The sequence below is a fragment of the Macaca mulatta genome, chromosome 19, assembly GCF_049350105.2.
Source record: "Macaca mulatta isolate MMU2019108-1 chromosome 19, T2T-MMU8v2.0, whole genome shotgun sequence".
Lineage (NCBI taxonomy): Eukaryota > Metazoa > Chordata > Mammalia > Primates > Cercopithecidae > Macaca > Macaca mulatta.
The window spans coordinates 42,497,739-42,520,731 of NC_133424.1; the positions used below are offsets into that span (position 1 = coordinate 42,497,739).

Sequence of the window (22,993 nt, forward strand, 5' to 3'; positions counted from 1 at the left end):
TAAAAAAAAAATTAGCTGGGCATGGTGGCTCATGCCTGTAATCCCAGCTACTTGGGAGGCTGAGTCAGGAGAATCGCTTGAATCCGGGAAGTGGAGGTTTCAGTGAGCCGAGATCACGCCACTGTGCTCTAGCCTAGGTGACCAAGTGAGACTCCATCTCAAAAAAAAAAAAAAAAAAAGAAGAAGAAAGAAAAAGAAAAATAGAAAAAGTTTCTAATAGCCTTGTCTCTTTTCCATATATATTCTAAAATTAAATATGCCACTGTTTTGAATAAACCGACTCTGTGCAGGCAAGATATTCATGACGGGCTCAGCTCAAAGGATAATCTTGAAAGCAGTTTAGAATAATCATGGTTTGTATATTTACCAGCTCCATAGCTGGGAGAGTGGTACCTGCAGTCGAAAACTGAAATTTCACTCAAACATCAGCCTATGGAATGCTAGCCTTGTCTAAACATCCTTGTTCATGCAAACAATTATGTAATTAGAGTGAATTAATATTTTTGTGCTGAAGGAATTATATTTGAAGGTTTAAGTACATAATGTGACACTCACAAGGTGCTGTCCCCTATAACTTAAGAGTCCACAAATTTACTGCATTAAGATTATCTCACGGAAATGACTATATACACAGGCATATAAACTTCCCCCACAAAATACATCAAAAAGTTATTATAGGCTGGGCGCGGTTACTCACACCTGTAATCCCAGCACCTTAGGAGGCCAAGGTAGGCAGATCACCTGAGGTCAGGAGTTCGAGACCAGCACAACCAAGATGGTGAAATCCCGTCTTTACTAAAAATACAAAAATTAGCCGGGCATGGGGGCGCGTGCCTGTAATCCTAGCTACTCGGAAGGTTGAGGCATGAGAATCACCTGAACCCAGGAGGTGGAGGTTGCAGTGAGCTGAGATCGTGCCACTGCACTCCAGCCTGGGCGACAAAGCGAGACTCCGACTCAAGAAAAGATATTATAGTTTTTTCTATATAAAGGATCGATAGTAGAGTTTTCTAATTTGCTTAAAAATACTCTAATAATTTTGGAGGAAGATCACCAAATTCTCAAAGAAAAACCTTACAATGCAATTACCTACAACTTGCATTCTTTATGATGGAGTATGTATATATGTATACAAGAAACATCAAAGAACATCAATGGCATAAGTGTATGCAAGAAATATCATTTTTTATGACGGTGTTATGTCTGGTCATCAAATCGTTCTTAAATATTTAAAATTATCCAATCTGCTGGAATACTCAAGAAATTCATTTTAGGCCTTTTGGGGGGCTCCCAGCCCCCACCGTGTCTCAAGCTGAGCACACAACTAGAAGCCCTAGCAGCAAGGCCCCTGGCCTCATGAAGACAGCACTTTCCTGCAAGAGGAGGGACCTAGTGGCCATGCTAAGGAGACAGTAACACAAGGCAGTGTGGTACAGAGGGATGAGTCATCTGAGATCATCAGAAAGGCTTTCCCAAGAGGCAGCTTTTTTTTTTTTTTTCTTTTCTTTTTCTTTTTTTGAGACATAGTCTCCCTCTGTCACCCAGGCTGGAGTGCAGTGGCGCAATCTTGGCTCACTGCCACCTCCGCCTCCCAGACTCAAGCAATTCTCCTGCCTTGGCCTCCCGAGTAGCTGGGGCTACAGGCATGTGCCACTACATCTGGCTTTTTTTTGTTGTTGTTGTTTTGAGATGGAGTCTCGCTCTGTCGCCCAGGCTGGAGTGCAGTGGTGCGATCTCGGCTCACTGCAAGCTCTGCCTCCCGGGTTCAAGCCATTCTCCTGCCTCAGCCTCCCAAGTAGCTGGGACTACAGGCTCCCACCACCACGCCCAGCTAAATTTTTTTTTTTTTTCTTAGTAGAGACGGGGTTTCACCATGTTAGCCAGGATGGTCTCAATCTCCTGACCTCATGATCTGCCTGCCTCAGCTTCCCAAAGTGCTGTGATTACAGGTGTGAGCCACTGCGCCTGGCCAATTTTTGTATTTTTAGTAGTGACGGTGTTTCACCATGTTGGCCAGTCTGGTCTTGAACTCCTAACCTCGGGTGATCCGCCCGCCTCGGCCTCCCAAAGTGCTGGGATTACAGGCATCAGCCACCGCACCCAGCCCAGGAGGCAGCTTTTGAACGGAGACAGGGACTAGGACGCATCCAGCCTGTGAAAATCTCTGTATGCATGGCTGGGGTTAAGGGGCAGAGAGAGCTAGTGGCAGAATGTTGTGGGCAGAGAAAAAACAAGGACAAATGCCCAAGGTGGAACTCATGTGCAAATCTTAAAGGAACAGAAAGAAATCCAGTGGTGCTAGAGCAGGGCGACGGGGTGAACAAGGGGGAAATGGAGCAGATGAGGTCAAAGAGATGGGCAGGGCTGGAGGATGAAAGGCGAGAACTCGCTTCCAAAGGACAAACATTTATTTCAAGTGCAAAGCAAATGTTGTGGATGGATTTTAAGAAAAGGAAGGTAGTAATCTAATTTACCTTTTTAAAAACCAAACCAAACAAACAAACAAACAAACAAACAAACCCTAGACTTTATTTTAGAGCAGTTTTAGGTTTGCAGCAAAACTGAGCAGAAGGTACAGAAATTTCCCGTGTGTCCCCTGCATTCTACATGCACAGCCTCCCCTATTATCGACAGCCCCCACCAGACTGGTACTTTTAGTTACAATTGATGAACTGCACTAACACATCACCATCACCCAGAGTCCATAGGTTACATGAGGGTTCACTCTTGGTGGTGTGCATTCTGTGAGTTTAGATCAATGCATAATGGCATGTATCCACCATTACAGAATCCTGCAAAGCAGTGTCACTGCCCTAAAACTCCTCTGTGCTCTGCCTGTCATCCCTTCCTCCCCTCAACCCCTGATAACCACTGGCTTTTCACTATCTTTACAATTTTTCCTTCTCCAGAATGTCACACAGTTGGAATGATACAGTATGTAAAGCATGTAAAACACAAAACAATAAACTCCTTGAAGATAACATAGGAGCAAATCTAGATGACCTAGGGTTTGGTGAAGACTTTTTAGATCCAATACCAAAGGCACAATCCGTGAAAGAAAGAAATGATAAGCTGGACTTAATTAAAATCAAAAATTTCTGCTCTGTTGAAGACACTGCCAAGAGAATGAAAAGACAGGCCATAGACTGGGAGGAAATATTTGCAAAGGATATTATCTGAAAAAGGCCTGCTATCCAAAGTGTACAAAGAACACTTAAAACTCAACAATAACAGAATAAACAATCCAGCTTAAAAATGGGTCAAAGACCTTAGCAGACACCTCACCGAAGAAGATAGAGATGGCAAATACCTATATAAAATGATGTCCTATGTCATATGTCATTAGTGAGATACAACTTAGAGCAACACTGAGATGTCACCACACATCTATTAGAATGGCTGAAATTGAGATCACTGACAACACTAAATGCCGACAAGGATGTGGAGTAACAGGAACTTTCATTCGCTGTTGGTAGAAATGCAAAATGGAACAGCCACTTTGGAAGACAATTTGGGGCTTTCTTATAAAACTAAATATGCTCTTATCATGTCATCCTGCAGTCTCACTCCTAGATATACCCAGGAGAATAGAAAACTTATGTCTACATAAAAACTCACATATGGATATGTGTAATAGGTTTATTAATAATTGCCAAAACTTGGAAGGAACTAAGCCATCCCTCAGTAGTTCAATGGATAAATAAACTGGTTCATCCAGACCATGGAATATTGTTCAGAGCTAAAAAGAAATGAGCTATCAGCCATACAAAAAGGCCTGGAGAAAACTTAAATGTATGTTACTAATTGGGGTGGGGGAAGCCAGTGTGAAAGGGCTACATGCTGTATGATTCTAACTTAAACCTTTATAATTTGTTATAACATTATTTTCTAAAGTGTCATGGTCCATTGGGAATTTCACTCCCCAGGGTCTGAGGTAGTGGGATTGTAATCTGGCAGAATTGCTAATTTTTCTATTAATTTTACAGTCTTTGCTGCACTGTGACTGCCAGGAGGTTCTTACTTGCAGAAGGACCTCTGCAAGTAAGATGCATGTTTGTACCAGTGCCTTAGAAAGGCTGCATCGCAGAGTGAGATGTGCGTATCTTCAGGCTCTAAAGACTTAAGGGAAGTTCTTCACAGCTGACAGTAAGGCCTTTATGCTTTCACCATATGTATGAAATCAGTGTTTCTGGATTGGACCCCAAAAATTCATTAGTTTTCTGTTCTCAGACAAGACACTTCTCCAAGTGGAGCTTGTTTTTCACTGCCTGTGGAGAGACAGGTGAACAAAATGATTCCGCGTCTTAACCTATGACCTCTGTATCAGAGAATTAATCAGTAGCTACTGTGAATAAATAAACCCCTAAATCCAAAGGGCTCAACACAGCAGAAGTTTATTTTTCTTATCAAGTCCAATCAGTGATGGCGGTGAGAAGTTTGCTTCAAGCACTATTCAGCGACTTAGCTTCTCTCTCTCTTGTGATTTTACCCTCTTCTAGAGCAATTCTGGCCAGTAGAACATTCTATGGTGATGGAAATGTTCTATACTTCCTTGTCCAATACAGTAGCCACTAAAGATGTATGGCTATGAAGCATTTAAATGGTGGCCCGTGCAATGGCAGAACCGAAATTTTAATTTTATTTAATTTTTTAAAGAAGAAAAACATTGAAGAATCTTTATTATCTCATTTCCAGACTTATTTTATGGTATTTAAATTATGGAAAGTAATTAAGACAGTTCTATTAGCACATGAATAGTCTACTGAATCAATGGAACAAACAGAATAGAAAGTCCAGAAACGAATATATAAGTGTATAGAGATATATATATATGTATACATATAAAATATATATGTATATTTGAAATGTATACTGAATATATCTGGAATGTGTATAAGTATATAACTGAATATATATGGAATTTGATTACATTAAAAATATATATATTCAATTGATCTTTGGAAAGATCAATTGATCAATTGATTATTTGATCAATTTGATCAATAATCTTCAATTGATCTCTTGGAAAAAGATCAATTAAAGACGATTTCTCTCACCATCTATTTACCTTGCCAATGCCAAGGTGGATAGATGGTGGAGAAAATCGTTTTCAACAAACAGTAGTAGAACAACTGGATATCTGTATGAAATAAAAATGGAGAGACAGATTTAAGAGAAACCATAACTATGCCATGTTGGTATATGTTATTTTTGTCAAACTGATTACTGAAGTGAGAAGCATCGGCTGCAACTTTAGGAGGAAGGAACAGAGGCCTGGAAACATTAAATAAAAACACAATAATCACATAGCAAGGAAATGCCAAAGGCAAGATTGAAACCCAGTTACCTGTCATCCAAAAGTTGCCCCATGATGGTATGGGAGACTTGCAGGAGGAAGATAAAGAGATGAATAAGTGAAGGGCGACAGGCTGTAAGTCAGACAGGAAGCTGAGGTCTCTCACTGCCCCTTGTCTCTCTATATATGTATTTTGGGTCTCATCTAACTTCAATTTCACATTTTATTTTTTTTTTCATTGGGTTGGAGAAGGGAAGAAATCAAGAGTACTTGGGGCTGTGATAGTTCTTTGCCTCCCATTTTTATTTCATTTAAATTAATTCAAACTTAAATAGCCCCATGTGATTAGTGGCTATTAGTAGCTAGAGTCTTGGCGCCCTCTCTATTCACCTGGCAGGTAAGGAAGGACGATCACAGGGTAGGTTTTTAAAGGGCCAGTCCAAGAAGTGGTGCACTTCACTTCCTTTTCCTTTCCTCTGGCTAACACTGAGTCACATGGCCACACCTCACTGCAACGCAGGCTGGGAAATGTAGTCTAGCTGTGTGACCAGAAAAATGAAGAAACAGATTTTGGTGAGCACCTAGCAATATTCATGACTCCAGGACTGAAATTTCAATGAAGGCTGAAATGTGCACCACTTCCTTTTGAGGCAACTACAGAAAGCAACAGGCAAATCCACCAAAAGTAGTTATAGAAGAACAGCATAGATGCCAAACTAGTTAAAATGCCTAATTACAAATGTTTATTATCACCAGCAGTAACAAGACTAAGATTAGAGATGTGTATGCTCAACTATGTATATTCACCCAACATTTGTCACATGCCTACTTGGTATCAGCGACTATACCAGGCACAGGGGATGCCATGATGGACAAGACATTATCTGCAAAAGATAATTTTAATTTAACATGGCAGGTGTAGCATTAGAGGTAAGGATAAAGTGCAGTGAAAACTCAAGAAAAGGATGCTGAATTCTTTTGGTGGTGGACAGAAAGCCAATCCAGGCCACGGTTTCCAACAGATATGTGCATGTGTATGAGTGCAGTTATACACATACCTTGAAAAACACTTTTTTTGAGACACAGGAGTGTCAATGAATGGGTGGTGGGGTGTCTTCAAATCAAAATCAATAAGAAACAGATGCCATAACTCCAACATGGATGTGCAGTTCTTCTTATGTCAAATTGGTGGCTGACCTAAATCCACTCCCGGCCTCACCCATGTGTCCGAAGTCGTCAGAAACACTCCACATTCCCTCTACAGCATCACCACTATATCATCCAAAGGTTAGCTGGGCACATTGAGTAGAAATCACTGTCTCTCCTCCAACCTCCCTTGGAGCTCCTTCTTCACCTCCCTTCTCCCATGTTTTCCCCTCTTCCATGTTTTGTGGTGAGTTATTTACACATCTACTCCCTGACACTAAATGGTGGCCTGTCGCTGGGCTTCAGTGTCCATCAGTTTATTACCTTAGCATTAACATGGTATCTGGCCCACTAACTATGGTGCACTTCCTGGTGGCTTGGTGACTCAGAATCCCTTCACCTTACTTTCAATAATAGCATTCTAATGTCCTTCTGAAAGGTGAAAGGTTTACCTCGCCCTCTGTCTTGGGTCTTGTAAGACTGCAAGCCAAGGTGTCAAGAATGGGACCTTTGCAACCAGCCTCTCTTCTCCCCCAGGACTTTGAATCTGGAGTACAGTAACATGAGGTCAGGAAGTGGTTGGAGCTCATGCTTCCCTGACAGTGCATGTGGTTGAGTTTGCCTGGACCCCAGCTATACCTTGGTTGCAATCTATTTTAAGCCAGGGTCTTTACCCTTCCCATCCATTCTTTGAGCCTCATAGAGATTTCCCATGAATTTTCTTCATCTATAGCTAGACTGTAAGAATTCCAATTTATAGAATGTACATCTGTAAGTGCATATGGAACATGTTACTAATGAACGTCACAGAAGACTAAATGTAAAATCCCTCTTTATGGGCTAGTAGAATCTGTTTTACATAGAAGCAAAATGAAACACATCCAGTATATATTGGAGTCCACAATGGGAATGGGTTCAGTCAAACGCATGTGACCAGATGTTATTTTCAATATGCTTGAAGATATTTTCACTTGACTCTTGAGATGAAAAGAGACAAGTAGGACTGAGACTTGGTACACACTTCACAACCTTCCTAGACTTGGAAAAACTTTCAAAGGCTCTGGAGTAAAGTCAAGGTTCCCATCTTCCTGTTCCCCAGTGCTAATTAGAATGGATTCTTCCTTCCTTCAGGACCTCCTGTCCCTCTCCAGCTAACATGCTTTCCGGAATATTTTACCCTTAAACGTCTCCCGCTCAGGACTGGAGCTTCGGGTCCTTTGCTGTATCTTCTACGGGGCTTAGCACAGGGACTTCCTTCATAGGAGGTACTCAGAAAATATTTGCTGAATTGAATGGAGTTAATTTGAATTATTGAATCCAGGTAAGTGGCCTTGGTAAGTCCATTAGCTTTGTCCTGGGAATCTCATCTCCTGTCCTTCTCCATTTCTATTTTGCCATATAAACATGACAGAGAGTGATTCAGTAGTCTTCCTTATTCACTTCAGAGGGTTAGAAATGAGATGTGAAAATGACAGCAAGAAGACATGTCAATAATACCTATGTGGGGTCAGCAAGTCTCCCGCTGCCTGCCCAACCTTCGCAAGAAGAAAGCCATCAAGGCCACTTGAGTGGATCTCACACAATTCCCTTGACTCAAGATGACCATGGGGCTCAGGAGGTTGGCGGCTGGGATTTCTGTTGAGAGGGCATTAGAGATTCTATGTCCCAGTCACACTGATGGAAGCCCTGTTTCTCTTGGACATCTGAGCCTGTAGATTTTTCCTCTGCTCATCTCGTGGAGCAGAATTTGTTTTTGGTGTACACTTAAAATATTCGGGTCAGCTAATAAAATAATAAGAATCAAAGGCTTATCAACTCATAAAATATTGTCTTTAAGGCTTATCTGACACTGTTGAGTCCTCTGTATTTGTGGGGCCACAAGTGTATACCTTCTCCCAGGTAGGTCTGTGAATGATGGACTCTAATTTTAGTTCTTATAACATGTGTGTGTGTGTGTGTGTGTGTGTGTGAGAGAGAGAGAGAGAGAGAGAGAGAGAGAGAACTAAATACATAATGTACATCTGAAAAGTCACCAAAGGCAAGAAAAAAAAAGTAGGCATATATTTAGCTAAGTGTTCTGTGGATTTTTTTTTCCTTTTGAAAAACTCCAGTACAAGTGTTCAAGCCAAGTAGAAGCCTTTTGCTCCAGTTATTTATTTATTTTGCTCTCTCCTTTGGAAAGCGATGCACATGTATTATGAAAAGCAAATATTATACTCTTTATTGTCAAACAAAGTTTATAAGGTTCGTGTGTCAATGATGGGGCCAAGGACCTCACACAGAAAGTTTCCTGTCCTGGAAGAATTTCTCATGGAAGATAAAATATGGGAAGTGGGGGAAATGCTGACTGCCAGTGAATAGAATCCGCCCACTCCTAATGGCACCCGTGGGGTTGAATGAGCTCAGGCCTTGACTGTCCTAGCCGGAGCGGGGGTGGGGGTGATGGGGGTTCTTCCCTATAGACTAGCATGGGCCACTCAGTGAGGGGAAGGACCACAGTGGAAGTTGAAGGGTGTTTACTTAGAGGAGGCTACTTGCATCCAACTCCTTGCAGCTCTAACATCCAGATGTATGCGGCAACCAGGCCTTTGGACACAGGAAGTAGAAGCAAGGTGATAAAAAATGAAAGGCATTCTTTGGCCTTGGAGCACACAGGCATGGAATCCAGTAGGAGTACAGTTACTATTTACAGGAAACTGGCACGGAGATATAACTTTTGCTAGACAGGTTGGTGCCATTGTGTTCTGGCACCATGAAAAGCATTAAATAAGGTTTAGCATTTGTCTAAACCATGCTGTATGCACTCTACTTTCTGATATGTATTGCTTTCTCCAACGGGGAGTTTCACTAAAGTCCCTCCCTGGGGAGTAGAGAGCGGGAGTTATAGTCAACCATGGTTAATTTGTGCTTTGTGCTTTGTTTATCCAAACCATATGTCTAGATGGTTGTAATTCTGTGTCATTGGCTGTGTAATGCTCTCTGTGCTAAGATATCTGTAAATAGCAACAGCTCAATGCATAATCACGTTGGTATTCTGAAGGGGGGAAAAGGAATTTTCAAGTGACGTTTGCTGTGAAGACAACCACTCCAAGGATGTCTCCATCCATGTCTCCCAGGACATAATCTCTTATGTATTAATCATGCAGATCTCTGTGGATGGGATAGGACCTCACAGAAGCCAGACGTGGTGGGTCAATGCTACCTCCAATTCTAACACTCTAGCCTTAGGGCTGGAGGACACTCCAGATCGTAAATCATATCATTGCTATTCAGCAGCCCCAGTAAGTAGTTTGAGTACCAAAGAGAAATCCTTTTATGTTGATGCTAGAAAAAATTAAAAACAATAAAGCAAGGGGAATCCACCAAAATTTTCTTTTATAATATTTTCATTTAAAAACTTTGATTCACCAGCTTTCTATCAAGAGAAAACATTGGGCTCAAGGGCTGGAGGTGATAAAGTCCAATGTGAATTTCTTAAATGGCAAATTACCAGTTAGGATGAACACACAAAGGCTTCAGCTTTTATGTACAGCCTAAAAGCCCCAGGGCCCCTGCTCCCCCTGAGCACCCAGGAGCAGCTTCTGAACACTGCAGTGTGCTGGCTGGAGGTCTCTGGGGAAGAGGAGGCCATATCTGTGACTTATGGTAAGTTCTACTGCACCCTGACTTCAGCAACCTCCTAAATCAGAAAAGGGGGTGTTAAAAAATGTTTTTCCTTCATGCAAATGCTGCCATTCATTTAGAAGTGAGGCCATGTTACTTCAGGTGCCCATAGAGCATGATCATTTGAGCATCCTGAATTGCATTATAGGGAGCCTGGCCCCAGAGTCAGCCTCAGACCATGGAGATGTGACAATCTCTTTGAAGTCCTGGGGAATGAAAGGAGTGGTCTGCAAACAAGCCTAGGAGGATGAGCTGAATATATTTCCCCAGCCTTGCCAGAGACACTGCAGTCCATAGCTGGCTCACATTGTCACACATATCTCACCCCGTCACACTGCCCAACAGTCTTGGTGCATTTTGTTCACCAACCCTTTTGCCACAGCAACATGTTCAACCCATCTTATGGCCTCAAACTCCAATCTTGGCATACAGCCTTGTCTTGCACTTTATGGAAAAATGAGAAGCCATCATATAAGAACAGGAGCATCTCTTTCTTGCATGACAGAATCTATCAGCCCATCTGCGCTTCCCCATCCTCCCCCACCTTCCTCCAGTTACAAAGGTGAAGTTCGCCCTTCTCCTTCCTAAGGGGCCTTTCCCGTCCTGCCTTCTGAGGGTTTCCATCAACAGATACTATTCCTTTGCCTACAATTTCCACTAGTCTCCCATTCTTAAAATTCATTTCCTTTGCTCTCACTCGGTTTCCTACTGCTGTTGCCTTATCTCCTTACCCTTCCCAATCTGGCTTAAAAGCAGTGTGTCAGCTGGGCAAGGCGGCTCACGCCTGTAATCCCAGCACTTTGGGAAGCTGAGGCAGGCGGATGGCTTGAGGTCAGGAGTTCGAGACCAGCCTGGCTAACAGGGTGAAACCCCATCTTCACTAAAAATACAAAAATGAGGAGGGTGTGTTAATGGGCTCCTGTAATCCCGGCTACTTGGGAAGCTGAGGCAGGAGAATCGCTGGAACCCGGGAGGCGGAGGTTGCAGTGAGCCAACATTATGCCATTGCACTTCACCTGGGCAACAGAGCAAGACTCCATCTTAAAAAAAAAAAAAAAAAAAGCAATGTGTCCATATTATGCTGCCCCCAATTCCTCACCTCCTTTCAATCTTCAGCCCACTCTTTCAACTCCTTCAATTCCACTTCTTTCCATACCATTTGATATGGTTTGGCTGTGTCCACACCCAAATCTCATCTTGAATTGTCACTCCCATAATTCCCACGTGTTGTGGGAGGGACCCAGTGGGAGATAACTGAGTCATAAGGGTGGTTTCCCCCACACTATTCTCATGGTAGTGAATAAGTCTCACAAGATCTGATTGTTTCATAAGGGGTTTCCTCTTTTGCTTCGTTCTCATTTTCTCTTTGTCTGCCACCATGTAAGATGTGCCCATTGCCTTTTGCCATGATTGTAAGGCCTCCCCAGCCACGTGGAACTGTGAATCCATTAAACTTCTTTTTACTGGTAAATTACCCGGTCTCAGGTATGTCTTTATCAGCAGCGTGAAAATGGACTAATACACCATTCCATCAGAACTTCCCTGCTAACCGCTCTAAATCCTGTATTCCATTCTTGCCTTCCATCTGAGCACCAAGCACTAGTCAACATCTCTAGTTGAACACCCTGTGGGTAAGGTGACCATATGTCTTCATTTGCTCTGGGAAGTCTCTATTTACATGTGGTGTCCTGGCATAAGTAGTCACAGCACCCCTTTCAGACTCAAAAACATCTTAGACAATAAATTTTAAGGTCACATATATTAGCAGATACAGGCATCTGTGATTTGTCTGTCCAATCTATTTATTTCCTTATTTTTATCTTTTGCTTCTACAGAACTATCCCTTGCAGATACCTTTTCTTTTCTCTTTTTCTTTTCTTTCTTTATTTATTTTTATTTTTATTTATTTATTTATTTTTGAGATGGAGTTTCTCTTTGTCACCCAGGCTGGAGTGCAATGGTGCCATCTCGGCTTACTGCAACCACAGCCTTCCAGGTTCAAGCGATTCTTGTGCCTCAGCCTCTCAAGTAGCTGGGACTACAGGTGTGTGCCACCATGCCTGGATAACTTTTTGTATTTTTAGTAGATACGGGGTTTCACTATGTTGTCCAGGCTGATCTCAAACTCCTCACCTCAAGCCACCCACCCGTCTCAGCCTCCCAAAGTGCTGGGATTACAGGAAGGAGTCACCACGCCTAGCCCAGATACTTTTTCAAAGTGGTCTGGTCATATGATAGATTTACCCAGAATCAGATTGGTATAAAGAGAGGTACTGAGTCAAAAGTGGGTCAAGATAATTCACACCCAACATATTTTGCTGACACAATTTGAGGAGGGAAAAAATCCCTATTTTCTCACTGGGATTACTACGCTGGTGGAATAGAATAGAAGCCTGAGGAGACTGGGACAACTCTGCCACCAAACTTAGGGAGAGCCTGCTAGAGGAGAAGGGCAGCACAGTGAAAGCACAGCTTGCAGCAACAGAATGGGGAAGAAAGACAGGGTGGGAGGGAAAAAGAGAGAGATTCCCAGTGCCAATGTTGAACTCCCAGGGCTGAAAGGCTGTTCCACCTGTGGGCTTTCTATTGCGTACCCCAAAACTTCTTTTTCACTCAGTAGAGTTGAAGGTAGGTTTCTCTCACTTAATGACAAGACACTCAGGATCTACACAAGCATGCCTTGAACTCAGTTCTTGGCAGTCCTGTCCCTACTGTCCTCAAATCTGTTTCTACTCCACCCTTCAAATCTCAGCAACCATTCAGTTTCTTTTGCCAGAAACCTTGGAATCATCTTGGACATCTTCCCTTCTCTAGCACCATCATCAAATCTTACTGATTTATTTTTATCACCAACACATGTGTAAACTCTAGTTCCTTCCCTCCATCAGCACAGACCCCCAACAAGTCCATAAAACCATCATCTCACCTGGGCAACTCAACAGCCTCTCATTGGGTCTTCCCATGGCCACTCTCACTCCCAACATTCTCCATGGAACATCTAGAGTCATCTTCTTAAACTTTAAATCGGCTCATGGCGCACAAGGCCATGCTTCACTGGGGAGCTGGAAGGAGAGTAGAGGGAGCATTGCCAAGTTAAGTAAGCAGACATTATTGAAGTTCTTGTAATTCCTGAATTCACCAATAAAAATTATATTTGAGGCTGGGTGTGGTGGCTCACACCTGTAATCCCAGCACTTTGGGAGGACAAGGTGGGCAGATTGCTTGAGCCCAGGAGTTGAAGACCAGCTTGGGTAACATGGTGAAACCCTATGTCTACAAAAATTACAAAATTTAACCAGGCGTGGTGGCGCATGCCTGCAGTCCCAGCTACTCCAGAGGCTGAGGTGGGAGGATCACATGAGTCCCGGAGGTGGAGGTTATGGTGAGTTGAGATCACACCGCTGAACTCCAGCCTGGGTGACAGAGTGAGACCCTGTCTCAAAAAAATAAAAAATTATCAGAGACAATATCAGCATGGTTCCCAAGAATATGCGTCTTATTTTTCAATCTTTATTTGCTTTATTTTGTTTCAATCAGAAGCTTAGGGTCAAACTTTCTTCCTTGAGCTGGGATATTTGAACACTGAAGGTTACTAGCACCTTCCCATGGGCAGATTGCAGAGAGCGGTGATCAGATTTTAAATAAAAATCTCTACCGATGCTGCCAGGATGTTAAGCAGAGCCTGCACAGAAGGATCGTACATGGGTCAGTGACTGCAGGGTCATTTGTAGACCCCGGTATTTGAAGTTTCCTATAGAACCTTCCTGGAAGTCAGTGTTCTTAAAGGAGGGGCATGCACTATCTCACCACTCTACTCTTAGATCCTAACCTCTCTCCATCTCCTCCTTCCTCAAAACAGACCTGTGGGTTCGAAATTTGATTGAAACGGAGTCCAGTAATATTGGTCCGACCTGATTAGGATACTGTCGGGACCCAGTGGTTTTAGAAGGGAGTTTTATAGAAGGAGATATGAGAAGGGTAAAATTAGAGGGGTGCATGCATGTTCCTGAAAGAGAAGACTAAACATTGTAAGGGTGCCATTGCCTCAATTTGTGTATAAGTCTATTATAAATCTAATCCAAATTTTAGTAACGTTTTCTTTGAAACCTGACAAAATGATTCAAATGTTGTCTGGAAGAATAAATGAATAAAATAATCAAGTAAAGTTTGATCAAACAGAAAGATTAGAAACATCTGCACGGACATTAAGATAGATTCTAAAACTACGACAATTAAAATGGAATGTTATTGGACGAAGGATGGGCAGGTAGAAAGAACATTAAGAATCTATTCTGTAATAGGAGAGCTTTTTCAAGTCTCTGGGGGAAATGATGCGGGGACAACTGTGAAACACTAAAGATAAATTGATTCATCACTGCTTCACACCACATCCTAAAATAAATGTCAAGCGGATTATAAATTTAAAAATACATATACAAATGAACTAGAAGGAAATATAGGTGCATGTTTATCTGATCTTGTAATGGGAAAATCTTTTAAGTAGTGTATTACAATAAAGTAAAATATTGATGAAATTGATCACATGTAAATTCAAATATTCTGCCATGGCTATATCTAAGAGCAAATAGGAAACTGGAAAAAGAAACTTGCAATGTATGTAATAAAGGGTTTATATTCTTAAGTCTCTGAAATGTCAACGTGGATAAAAGACATGATTAGAAAATTCACAAAGGAAGTACTAACAGCAAAAATATAAAAAATGTTTAACTTTGCGAGCTGTCAAAGATGTGCAAACTGAAACAATAGTGAAACACACATTTTCAGCTATTACACTGACATTTTCTAAAAAAGAAAAGATTAGGCAGAGCCTGGGGAAACGGGCACCCACAGATTGCCAGGATGATCCTAAAGTGATACAATTGTTGTAGAGGGTAACTTGGCAAAATTCTTAAAAATATGCAGAGTTCATTTACACAGCAATTCCTCTTCTAGGAATTTATCCTCAGAAAATAATCATAAATAACTGCAGAAATTTATTTAAAAATGTTCCCTGGAAGGTTGTTTATAAAAGCAAAAAATTAAAAACAAAATAAACATCTGAAAATATGGAGCTGCTTAAATAAATTATGGTGCATTATAATCCAAGGTCGTAAGAAAATCATACTGAGAATTATTTAGTGACTTCAGAAAAGGTTCACAATATATAGTTAAATGGGGGAAAAAGTTGCAAAACCATTGGTACAATGGAGTCTCATTTCTTTTGTTTTTAAAAAATGTATGTATGTAAATATATGCATAGAAAAAGACTTTAAGAGGATAACCAAAAAGTTATCAGTGATTATCTCTGGGTGGCAAAGGTATTGGTGATTTTCATTATTCCTCGAATATTCTGCAGTAAAAATGTATTACTTTTTGTAACAAGATTCTTAAAAACATTAACTTTTATTTAAATTCTGCAAAGAAGTCAGGTATCAAAAAATGGTCTTCAGGAAGCTTTTATGGGGAAATTCTTACAGCCAAAAATTGGGGAATTGCTGGGGAAAGTGGTCAGACCTGAATGCAGCAGAGTTAGGAGAGGACAACCCACCTCTCAGGGACACAGTCCTGGAGTCAGCAGCCCCATCACGACCCCTGCTTCCCATCACTACTCCTTTTAAGACTCATGGGGTGGAAAAGCGACATGGACTAAAAATAATAATAACGAGGATGATCACAATAACAATGCATATGATAATATATTAATAGAAAACTGACATATATTAAGCACTTGGTATTTTCCAGACCCCGAGCTAAGTGCGATACACATAGTATCTCATTTAAAGCTCACAACAGTCCATTGAGAAAGAGATTATTGCATGGGCTTCATAGAGAAAGAAAACAGAGACTCGGATGGCGGGATAGTGATGTGATTCTCCCACACTTCCAGCTCTCAGGAGGCTGAGGGGAATTACAAACATATCTGAGTCTGATGCCAAAGGCCCTGGCTGATCTACATTGATTAGGTGCTTACAGGAGCATTTTTCCAAACCCACATGCCCCGATCCCGACTTCACCACCCAGGCCTCCATTTCCTTTGTGATTCAGCCTCGCATTATGTAGCCTGACTCCACTGTGAAAGATTTGTGGCAATTGCATGATGTATGAGGTGCCATTTGTAAAAATATTATTTAGTGTAAAACATGATGTTTTTTCTCCTGATTTACAAGTTGGATTTATAAATCTGCACTTCTCACTATCTGAGTTATATATCTTGCCTCTGATTTATAAAACTTGCCTGTAAATCTTCCCAGCAAAGTTTTGATTCAGAAATCATTATTTTAAGAATTAGATTTAGTTAAAACATTCAGCTGCTTTATAGGGGAGGAAATGGATTTACATAACTCCAACCGGAGCTTACGGATCCTATAGCAGCTTCACAAGTCGTGCCTAGGAATTCCTAAGGAAAATGTTTTGATTTAAGGGCATTCACTTCACACTTTAGCTACACCTGACTGATTTATATCACCAAAGTCATACAATAATGATCCATTTTATAAAAATCCCACTTTTCTTTAATTCCAGACCCTGATTTATATGCCCTGATTGGGTCTCTGTAATGCTGTCCCAGTCACAGGCTCCTCTGTCCTAGAGCTGGTCTTGGGGAAAAGGCCTAAGAATCAGGGATGATCAGCATAAAGGGAAATGCCACCTCATTCTTGGCTTATCTCCCTTATTCCAAGGGAGCCAAAGCAGGTTGCCTCCCGCCCCTGAGCTAGAGCCAGCTAAGCCTGGGGGAGCGTCTGTAAGATGCCACAGCCTTCTCCAAGAATGTGGTGGGTTCTCTCCATCCCTGTTGCTCAAATGAAGAGGGGTTGCTCCCACGTAGAAGAAATCGCCAGTCCAGAGAATCAAGGACATGTTTGATGAGTAATTGCTGGCTGAAAAAAAAATCAATGAATAAATGAATGCTTTTTAAAGAGCAGAGGCCAACAAGCAGTGATCTGACAGATAGTATAAATGAACGAAAAGGGAGGGTGTGTGAGAGCCTGGTGAGAGGCTGGTCCAATCTGAACAGGGTGGCTGTAGCTCAGCTCCACCTGGCTGTGATTAAGTAGGATTACTTGCCCAGTATTCCCACAGGTGACTCTCCAAGACAATCCTGAAATTCAAATGCTTATTTTAAATGCCTTATTTTAAAAATCAATGTTGTACAGGTTTAGTTTAAAATAGCAAAATACATGCACTTTAAATGTACAGGTCAGTGGCATTTGAACAAAGTACACACTCATGCAACCACCACTTTGATCAAGATATAGAATGTTTCTATCTTTACAGAAATCATCCTCTTGCCTCTTAAAGTCAATGACCTCCATCCCACCCCCTGCTAACCACTGGCCTCATTTCTATCTCTACAGATATGGTTTTTTTTTTTTTCTGTTTTAATATAATTGGAACTTAATATACATTGAATCATACAGAATGCATTTGTTTCCTGTCCTGTTTCTTTCACTTAGCATGCCTGTGAGATTCATCCACGCACGTATCCAGTGTGTGTTCCTTTTTATGGCTGAGTAGTATTCCGTGGCCTAAATGTATTCTAGTTGTTGATTCATTTCCAGTTGGTGGACATTTGAGTTATTTCCAGACTTAAAACTATTATGAATAAAGCTGCTAGGAACATTCCTGGACCGGTCTCTTTATGGACATATGTTTTCATTTCTCTTGGGTAAAAACAGAGGAATGGAGTTGCTGAGTCATTTGGTGAGTGTATGCTTAACTCTCCATAAAGCTGCCAGACAGTTTTCAAAAGTGATTTTGCCATTTTACACTCCCTCCCCTCCCCAGTAATATATGAAAGTTCCAGTTGCTCAACATCCTTAACAATGCTTGGTCTTGCCAGTCTGTTTAATTTTAGTCTTTTAGTCATTTTAGTCATAATTTTAGTCATTTAGATATAAAGTGGTATCCCATTTTAATCTGCATTTTCCCAATAACTAATGGAATTGAGCATCATTTCATTCGCCCATTGGCCAACTGTGTCTCTTCTTTTGTGAAATGCCTATTTAGAACTTCTCTTATTTATTAGTTATTTGCCTTCCACTGTTGAGTTGTAAGAGAACTTCGTAAACTCCGGATACTAGTCTTTGCCAGATATGCGCATTGCAAATACTGTCTTCCAGTCTGTGGTTTGTTATTTCTTTTTCTTGTCAATGTCTTCTGCAGGGCAAGCAATTTTAATTTGATGACGTGCAATTGGTCATTTTTCTTCTTTAGTTAGTGCTTCTTGTGTCCCTAGAAATATTTGTCTACCCCCAAATTGCAGTTTTTCTCCTATGCTATCTCCTAGAAGTTTTATAGTGGAAGGCATTATGCTCAAACCTATGACTCATTTCAAATTAATTCCTGAAAACGTGAGCAAAGGATTGAGGTTCATTTTTTTTCTACACAGATACCTAGTTCTTGTAGCACCATAGAAATCAGGAAGTGTGAGTCCTCCAATTTTGTTCTTTTTAAAGATTGTTTCAGCTATGTTGCTGAAACATAGCTCTTGCATTTTCAGATCAGTTTAGGGTAACTTTGTTAATTCCTACCAAAAAAAAAAAAAAAGGCCTACTGAGATTTTGTTTGGAGTTTTGTTGAACCTATACATCAATTTGGGTACAAAGAACATCTTAACGCTATCTAGTCTTCCCATCCACTAAGAGGACATATCTTTCAGTTAATTTTAGATATTCCTTAATTTCTTTCAAAAATGTTTTATAGCTTTCCATGTAGAAATATTGCACAGTTTTCATCAAATTTACTCCCTTCTCATTTCTAAATTTTGTTTTCTAAATATTTGTTGTTCATAGAAATTAACTTCATATATTCATCTTGTATTTTGTGACCTTGCTAAATTCATTTTAGGGCTAGTAGTTTTTTTGTAAAATCCTTAGGATTTTCTATACAGATAACCATAACATTTGTTAATACATTTTTATTTCCTCCTTTTTAATATTTCTGTCATTTTTAAATTCATTTGCTTATTTATTTTGCCTTATGGCATTGGCCAGGACATCCAGTACAGTATTGATGGGAAGTGAGGAGACTGAACATCTTTGTCTTATTCCCAGTCTTAGAGGGAAAGCCTTCAGACTTTAACCATTAACAGTGATGGTTGCTGTATGTTTTTCATAGATGCCCAAGATCAAGTTGAGAAAGTTTCTTTCTATATGCAATTTGCTGTGTGTTTTTCATCATGAACGAGTTTTGGATTTCATCAAATTCTTTTGCTGCATCGACTGGGATTATTATATGAATGTTCTACTTTATTCTATAATGTGTGAAATTGATTAATTTTTCCATGTTGGAACATCTTTGCAATACTGAGATGCAGTCTTCATATACTGCTGAATTCAGTTTGCTAATATTTTGTTGAGGATTTTGGTTTGTGTGTTCATAAGAGATACTGGTCTGTAATTTCCTTTCCTTCCAATGGCATTGTCAGCTTTTGATATCAGGATTGTGCTAGCCTAATAACATATGTTAGGAAGCAGTCTCTCCTATATTTTTGGAAAAAGTCTGTGTAATATTGATGTTATTGCTTTTGTAAATCTGTGATAGTATTCATTGGTGAACTCATCACAACATGGAATTTCTTGTATGGGAAGATTTTTATGATAAATTCAATTATTTTATGTTTTTCCAGCTTTACTGTGCGATATGTTACAAATAAAAATTACATATATTTAAAGTATACAATCTGATGTTTTGAGACATGTATATATCATGAAATGATCCCCACAATCAAAATAATTAACATATCCTTCACCTTACACAGTTAAGTATTTTTTCTGTGTGGTGAAAACACCTAAGATTAATTCTCTTAGCAAATTTCAAGTGTATGATACAGATTAATTTAGTATTGTCACCATGCTGAACATTAGCTCTCCAGGACTTATTTATCCCAAGTAACTGAGCCTTTGTGCGTTGTGACCAACATTTCCCCATTTCCCCAACCCCAGCTCCTGACAGCCACCATTCTACTCTCTGTTCCTATGAGTTGAACTGTTTTAGTTTCCACATATAAGTGAGATCATGCAATATTTGTCTGTCTGTGTCTACCTGGCTTATATCACTTAACATAATGTCCTCCAGGTTCATCCATGTTGTCACAAATGATAGCATTTCTTCCAATGGGTGTGTGTGTATCACGTTTTCTTTCTCTCTCTTTCTTTCTTTCTTTCTTTCTTTCTCTTTCTCTCTTTCTTTCTCCTTTCTGTTTCTTTCTTTCTTCTTTTTCTTTCCCTTCCTTTCTTTCTCTCTCTCTCTTTCTCTTTCCTTCTTTCTTTCTTTCTTTTCTCTTTCTTTCTTTCTTTTCTTCTTTCTTTCTTCTTTCTTTCCTTCTCTCCTCTCCTCTCCTCCTCCTCCTCCTCTTCTTCTTCCTCTTCCTCTTCCTTTTCCCCTTCCCCTTTCCCCTTCCCCTTCTTTTTAATTTGAGACAGAATCTCACTCTGTCACCCAGGCTGGAGTGCAGTGGCATGATCTCTACTCACTGTAACCACCAACTCCTGGGTTTGAACAATTCTCATGCCTCAACCTCCAAAGTATCTGGGATTACAGAAATGCACCAACACACTCGGCTAATTTGTTTGTATATATAGTAGAAAAGGGGTTTCAACATGTTAATCAGGCTGGTCTCAAGTGATCCACCCACTTCAGCTTCCCAAAGTGCTGGAATTACAGGCAAGAGCTACCGTGCCCAGCCACATATTTGTTATTCATTCATATGTCAACGTATGTACGCTTAGGATGATTTCATATCTTGGCTATTGTGAATAATGCTACACAGGGGTGCAGATATCTCTTCAAGTTACTGATTTCATTTCCTTTGGATCTCTACCCAGAAGTGAGATAGCTGGGTCATGCAACAGGTCTATTTTAGTTTCTAGTTATTTTTAGTTTTTTGAAGAAACTCAGCACTGTTTTTCCATAATGGCTGTACCATTTACATTCACACCAACAGCGTACAAAAGTTCCTTTTTCTCCACGTCCTCATCAATATTTGTCATCTTTTGTCTTTTTGACAATAGCCATTGTAAGAAAGTGTCAGGTGATATCTCATTGTGGTTTTAGTTTGCATTTCCCTGATGATTAGAGACAGTGAGCACCTTTTCATACACCTGTTGGCCCTTTGTATGTCTTCTTTGGAGATATGTCCATTTAGGGCCTTAGCTCATTTTTAATCAGGTATTTGGTCTTTATTGTTAAGTTGTTCGAGTTCTTTTAAAATTGTGGATATTAATCTTTTATCAGATATACAGTTAGCAAATATTTTCTCCCATTCCCTTAGGGATGTCCTTTTACTCTGTTTATTTTTTTCCTTTGCTGTGATGAAATTGGACCCTTATCTCACACCATACACAAAAATAAACTAAAAATGAATTAAAGACTCAATTGTAAGACCTGAAACTATGAAACTCCTGGAAGAAAACATAGGGAAAAATCTTCTTGACATTGATCTGGGCAATAAGTTATTGGCTATGACACCAAAAGCACAGGGAACGAAGAGCAAGCAATAGGTAGAATTGAGTCAAGCAAAAAGCTTTTGAACAGCAAAAGAAACAATCAATAGGCTGGGCGCGGTGGCTCAGGCCTGTAATCCCAGAACTTTGAGAGGCCAAGGTGGGAGGACCACCTGAGGCCAGGAGTTCAAGACCAGCCTGGCCAACAAGGTGAAACCCCATCTCTACTAAAAATACAAAAATTAGCCAGGCGTGGTGGCGCATGCCTCTAGTCCCAGCTACTTGGGAGGCTGAGGCAGGAGAATTGCTTGAACCTGGGAGGCAGAGGCTGCAGTGCACGGAGATCATGCCATTGCACTCCAGCCTGGAAGACAGAGTGAGACTCCGTTTAAGAAAAAACAAACAAACAAACAAAAAACAATCAACAGAGTGAAAAGGCAATTCTTTTAATACATTGGAGAGTGTTCAGTTTTTTATTGTCTCTTGATTCAGTTTTGGAATACTAGAGTTTTAAAGTAATTTGTCTCTTTCACCTAAACTGTTAAACTTATTTAACAGGCTAAAGTTGATTGCTATATGTCTGTATGATAATATCCCTGTTAAACTTATTTAATAGGCTAAAGTTGATTGCTATATGTCCATATGATAATATTCCTCATTATTTCTTACTATTATTATTGCTTCTTATTATTCTTTAAAATATGCATATATTTTTAATTCTCCTAGAAATGTATTAACATTCTATAGGATATATATTCATATTCCCACTTGCACTTCTAATACTGTTTATTTGTTTTCTTTATTTTTTCATTAATTTGTCTTGCTAGAGATTTACTAATTTTATTAAGTTTTTTTCAAAGAACCAACTTATGGCTTTGTTAATTTTCCCATGTGAATGTTTACCATTCATTGATGTTTGCTCTTATCTATATTACTTCTGTCCTTTCTTTGCTTTGAACTTATTTTCTTTTTCTATCTCTATAAAATAGAAACTTCAATAATTGGTATTAAACCTTTTTCTTTTCTAAAATACATATTGAAAGCTATACATTCTTTTCAAAGTATTGCTTTAGCTGCACCCTGCACCCAACAAAGTTTGAAATGTAAACTTTCATCTTCATTTGCTTCAAATGTTTTTAATTTATCTTGTAATTTTCACTGGCTTCTGAGTTATTAAAAACAATTGTTTTATTCCAAAATGTTTAGAGATTTTCTAGATATGTCATTTATATTGATTTCTAATTTAATCCCATGTGGTCAGAAAATAACTCTATATGACTGCAATGTTTTCAATTTTGTTGATATTTATTGTATGACCTAGAATATTAGCTATTTTGGTGACCATTCCATGTGCACTTGAAAATAATATGTATTCTGCAGGTGTTTGTGGTAGTTCTATAAATGTCAATTGTGGATATTGTTATATTAAACTTGATATCTTCAT

General features: G+C 39.9%; 1 long non-coding RNA gene across 2 annotated transcripts in view; it reads right to left on the bottom strand.

The window, feature by feature from the left end:
* LOC106994702 (uncharacterized) overlaps window positions 1-22,993 on the bottom strand; it is a 110,662-nt gene that overhangs the window by 65,461 nt on the left and 22,208 nt on the right. For both annotated transcript variants that reach the window (XR_013408822.1, XR_013408823.1), the window contains exons 4-5: window positions 15,654-16,983; window positions 13,032-13,167 (exon numbers count right to left, since the gene is read on the bottom strand). This is a non-coding gene — a long non-coding RNA (uncharacterized LOC106994702). The remainder of the gene's footprint in view (window positions 1-13,031; window positions 13,168-15,653; window positions 16,984-22,993) is intronic.